Genomic DNA, 6,049 nt, shown 5'->3' with positions numbered 1-6,049 from the left:
TAATCACTAAAAACAGTCAAACTGTTGCAAAAGCATATGGGACACTTGACTTAATAAATAGAAGCATAGAGTAACAGAAACAACAATATTATGGAAAACCTTCAGCCTCAGCTGTAGTAGTAACCAATTTTGGACACCACACTTTAGGAAGGATATCAAAGCCTATGACAGGGTGCAGTGGAGATTTACAAGAATGGTACCAGGGATGAGGGACTTCAGTTATGTAGAGAGACTAGAGATGCTGGGATTATTCTCCTCAGAGCAGAGAAGGTTAAGGCAAGATTTCATACAGTTGTTGAAATTTATATGTGGTTTTGATAGAGTAGAAAGGGAAAAAAACTTTATTCACTAGCAGGACGGTTGGTAACCAGAGGACACAGGTTTAAGATAATCGGAAAACGAACCGGGGATAGTTGAGAAAATTTTTTTTACATGGCAAATTGTTATGATTTGGAAAGCACTGCCTGAAAGGGTGATGGAAGCAAATTCAATAGTAATTTGGCATTTATACTTGAGAAGGAAATATTTGTAGGACCTGGGAAAAGGGCAGGGTATTGGAACTAATTGGATAGCTCTTTCAAACGTACAATGGGCTGAATGGCCTCCTTTTGGTGCTGTATGATTCTAAGAGAGACAAGCCAGCACCGGCTCCATATATATCCAAAACCCATCGATTTTTCACCAGCCAATATTGATCAATGTATTGATATGTCTGGAACAACCACCCCGCCCCTCCCCCCCCCCCCCCCCCCCCCCCCACCACCACCCCGCCCCCACCCTGCTGTGGCCTGGAATGACTCATAACCTTTGAAATCTTTGTGAAAAGACTGCATTTGCTGACAAAGCTACCACTAGGGGGCGCTGTTGTGACACATGCGCAAATGCAGCATGTGCCACTAAAACGTCACAGACTGCAACTTTAGGCAGCTGCCAGGACTAAAGATGGCGCTGCTCAAATAATGACACAGAGGCAACCTAACCAGCACATGTCAGCACACAATGGCGGAGTGAGAGAGCGAACGAGCTGGCCGGGGCGCAGGCCGGGGGGAGCGGGCCGGGGAGGGAGGGAGGAGACCGGGGAGGGAGGGAGGGAGGGGGGGGAGCGGGCCGGGGAGGGAGGGAGGGAAAGGGGGAGCGAGCCGGGGAGGGAGGGGGGGAGTGGGTGGGGGGAGTGGAGCGGGCCTGGTAGGAGCGGAGCGGTCGGCGAGTGGGCAAGCGAACGGCCCAGTGACGGAGTGAAGCGGAACAGCCGGAGACAGCAGCGTGAGGGGGGTGGGTGCGTTTTTCTACGCATGCGCCATAAATTTGCAACGGCAAAAGACTTACCAAACTTACCCGCACCCGGCAACACCAAGGCCTTCGGCCGCTCGCTCCCCGTGGCTCTCTACGGCCTCTCGCTTCTGGCCCTCTCCATCCAGCCGTTCTCTCCAGGTGCAGATCCCCATCCAGCTGCTTTCTCCCCTACTTCTCAACTGTACTTCAGGCATTGCAGCTCTCTGGTCCCTGCCTTTTGCATCCCTCTCTTCAGGAGCTTCTGAATTTAACTCCCTCCCACTAACCCCCCACACCCCCACTCATTGCCCGGCATTTGTGTGCCATGAAAGCATCTCGCCACTTATCAACTCAAACCTAGTTATTGTCTGCCTGTGGGCATGGACCACTTCATTGCCTGAGAAAATGTGAATGGAACACTGCAGCTATCAGCAAACAGTTCCACTTCTGACTGTATGGACAAAAGTCATTGATGAAACAGCTGAAAAGTGTTGGGTCTAGAATGATGCCCTGAGGAACTCCTGTAGTGACATTCAAGGGCTGAGGTGATTGGCTTCCATAACCATCTTCCTTTGTGCCAGGCAAGTCTCCATCAACTGATCCCCAATGACTTCAGTTTTACTAAGGCTCTGTGGTGCCATATTCAGTCAAATACTGTCTGATGTCACTCTCCCCTCACCTCTGGAATACAGGTCTGGTGGTCAGTGTTCATGTTTGAAGGTTGTAATGAGGTCTGGAGTCATCTGGTTCCAGCAAAACTGAGTGTGAGCATCAGGGAACAGGTTATTAGTTCAGGAACAGGAATGTGCCTCTTGATAACACTGTTGACAATATTAAACCCAGATCCTATCTACCATTTCAGGTGGATGTAAAAGAGCCCATGGCACCATTTGAGGAAGAGCAGGGAATTCACCTGGTGTCATGACTAACATTTACACCAATCAACATCAGCCAAACAGATCAATTGGTCATTTGTCTCATTTGCTATTCGGGAGACTTTGCGGTGGACAAACAAATTGGTTGCTGTGTAAAAAAGAAGTGATTGCAACTTCAAAAATAATTGATTGGGTGTGAAACACTTTGGGAAGCCCTGAGGATATTCAAAGTCTCACTCATCCTCCAGCATTCAGCCATTTCTGACACTTGTATGAAGCTATAGAAATGGCAAGAATGTGGAGGATCAGCTTAAGCATCTTTCCTCTTGCACATTTTAAAATGGTTCTTTGAAGATTTTTATTGCCACTATGCACGAGAACATTGACATACCCTGTGCTCTTAGTTGTGGAATCGTGTGTGGGACAGAAAGACCTGAGAAGGCTTGTGCCAAAAGACTCATATGTAGAAGGATAGAGACAGAGGTGGTCACATGGAATAACTGCACCATGACTGCCATTGCCACCTCTTGCCGGCAGCTAATTGTGAATATTGGCAATACCCTCTTCTGCATTATGTGTTTGCATCGGGGCACTTCTGAGGGTAAAATATTGACAAAAGAATGTGTATATCTCTCCAAAGTATACATTCTTAAATGATGTCACCAATTTAACAATGAAAGCGCAGCAAACATTATTTTGTAATAGTGATCATGGAATATCATTCTTTAGAAGTCTGTATTTTCAGACATTATATAAGCAGAGACCTCAGTTATGCATCATTGTATTTAAATTTATATCCTGCACTCTATCCAAGCATGATAAATTGGCAGGGACAGAGGAGTGGGAGGGAGGAAGCAAAGAATTGAATTTGCTTCCATCACCCTTTCAGGCAGTGCTTTCCAAATCATAACAATTTGCCATGTAAAATGAATTCTCTCAACTACCCCCTGGTTCGTTTTCTGATTATCTGAAACCTGTGTCCTCTGGTTACCAACTGTCCTGCTCGTGAAAAAAGTTTTTTCCCTTTCTACTCTATCAAAACCACATATAAATTTCAACAGCTGTATGAAATCTTGCCTTAACCTTCTCTGCTCTGAGGAGAATAATCCCAGCATCTCTAGTCTCTCTACATAACTGAAGTACCTCATCCCTGGTACCATTCTTGTAAATCTCCACTGCACCCTGTCATAGGCTTTGATATCCTTCCTAAAGTGTGGTGTCCAAAATTGGTCACTACTACAGCTGAGGCTGAAGGTTTACCATAATATTATTATTTTTGTTACTCTATGCTTCTATTTATTAAGTCAAGTGTCCCATATGCTTTTGCAACAGTTTGACTGTTTTTAGTGATTATATTAATCAAATATTATGGGCCTGATTTGGTTGTTAGACCTGCCCAAAATAATGGATTTGACTGAGAACCAAATTAGCTTCACTGTATCTTTCAATGCCATCCCTGATAAACAGTCATGATTAGACTCTGTAAATGAAACATTAACAACTTAATACTATTTCTGGAGTTTTTTTTCTCAATTTCAGTGAACAATTTGAAAATAAACTAGCAATAATTAGTCTCTGTATTTGCAAGTTGTATTAGCCCATGGGGTTTCCTGTAAGCTGTGCTGCTGCATGTTTAAGCGGCCTTATTGTAAAATTCCCACTGCGGGCAAGAAATTGCCCCTCAACAACTGCTTTTTGAACTGTCTGTGAGTTGTTTGCAGCCTCTCATTGACTCAGTGGTTAATTTGTCCAGGAGTCCCTGAGCAACATGTTCTGATCATTGTTCAGGATGGGATGAGAACTTTCCCAATGATTAGATTCACTTTGGTTGCTCTTCTCTAAGATGTAAGACTTCTTCTGGTGTTGACACAGCTGTGAGCATAGGAACAGGAGTAGGCCATTCAGCCCCTTAAGCTTGTCCCACCATTCAATTAGATCACAGTTGATCTGTAGCTTAACTCCATCTCGCTGTTGTTTGTACATGTGTGCAGGCATCTCTCTTTATGGAACAGAAAGCAGGGCAAGCAGGATGAAATAACTGTACCTTAACTGCAGCTTTTGATATCTTCGCTACTAGTTTGTCTATTTACCAGAAGAATAGGCTCATCTATTAACTTAAGAAAAAGGGAGTGGGTTTCCACAAGTTTCTCTCATTTGTCCATCATAACTTCTGCTTAGGAATTTACACCTCTTTTCCAGCCTTTTTCTGTGGCTCTTCCAATGAATTTCTAGCAGATGATTTTGTTAATCCCCTGCCCTAAAAATGCAACAAACAAGAATGGGCAGGAAACACTTAGTCACTTTAGAATAGCCTTTTTCTGACGCTGGTGACTAGAACCTTATTCTAATCGAAGTACATCTTCCTAAATGAAGTTTTATAGTTCTCACTGATCTTTGCAAATCTCATAATGTTATGCCATCAGTAAATTTCAAAATTGTTTCCTACATCCAAATGTCCAAATTATCCATATATACTGAGAACAAAAGAGGACTTGTCACTCACCCCTGGTTACACCACACCCAAACAGTCTGAAAATACCATTTAACCTAATTCTTGGTTTTCTACCTATCAACCAACTTTTAATCTTTTCACTTGTACCATGATCCTGATTTTTTCTCACATTCCTCTCGTGAAACTCCTTCCTGAATGTCTTCTGTGAATCCATATACCCTACGTTGATTAATTTTTGTGCATTCTCCTTTTCCTTCATTCTACCATTGATGGCAAAGCCTTGAGGCATCATGGCTGGATACACTGAAATGTTCTTTCTAAATTCCTCCACTTATACATCTCAGTTCACCTTCAAAAGGTCTTTAAACTGGACTAATGAACCAAAGGTATGAGTTCAAATGCCTCCACAGCATCTGGGGAATTTAAATTCAGTTAATTAAAATAGATCTGGAATAAAAAGCTAGTGCCAGTAATGGTGATCATGAAAATGCTGGATTGTCATAAAAACCCAACTAGTTCACCAATATCCTTCAGGAAGGAACTCTGCCACCCGTACCCAGTCTGGCCTACATGTGACCCACAACTATGTGGTTAAGCCCTAACTGCCCTCTGAAATGACCTAGCAAGCTACCCAGTTGTTAGGGATGGGCAATAAATGCTGTTCTTGTCAGCGTTGCCAAAATCCTATGAATGCACAAAAAAAGTTACCCATTCTTCGCCTTTCTTTGCCACCCTAACTTCCTTCTACCACTTCCTGTTTGGTCTCTGAATCACTAAGGGACATTTTGCTAGTTAAATACTATCTAAGTATGAGCTGGTTCACTATATATGATACTTAGGGATCAAGTTGACTGCTCAGCCTGTGTACCAGCTGATGCTGTTCTAGAAATCCAAATGTTGGGTATCCCTTTGTTATATTCTTTTCTTTTTTTTTCAAATTGACCATTGTCCCTCAAAAGTTTATCTTGTCTGAGTCAAACCCCTTTCCATTGTACAAACTATTATTCTCTTCTGAAATATCATATACTTTTAGCTCAAAATGAAATGAGCAAAGACACATTTCAAATGAGCAATAAAATTTTTCAGGTGAATTGGCCTCATGGATCTGGTCACAACTTCCTGTGATCTTCATTCATCATCATCCTTTTCAGGTTTAACCTTATCTGCTGATGGCATTCACCTTGTTATTTGCCTGTGGAGTTTGCAGAGAAGGAGAAGCTCCAGTTGCCTCTTTTTTTCCCTTTTTTTTCTTTTAGAGATACAGCACTGAAACAGGCCCTTCGGCCCACCGAGTCTGTGCCGACCATCAACCACCCATTTATACTAATTCTACACTAATTCCATATTCCTACCACATCCCCACCTGTCCCTATAGTTCCCTACCAGCTACCTCTACTAGGGGCAATTTATAATGGCCAATTTACCTAACAACCTGCAAGTCTTTGGGATG

Source organism: Heterodontus francisci, chromosome 22 (assembly GCF_036365525.1).
Source record: "Heterodontus francisci isolate sHetFra1 chromosome 22, sHetFra1.hap1, whole genome shotgun sequence".
Taxonomy (NCBI): Eukaryota; Metazoa; Chordata; class Chondrichthyes; order Heterodontiformes; family Heterodontidae; genus Heterodontus; species Heterodontus francisci.
The sequence above is the reverse complement of the archived record's forward strand: the minus strand, read 5'-3'. Positions refer to the sequence as shown.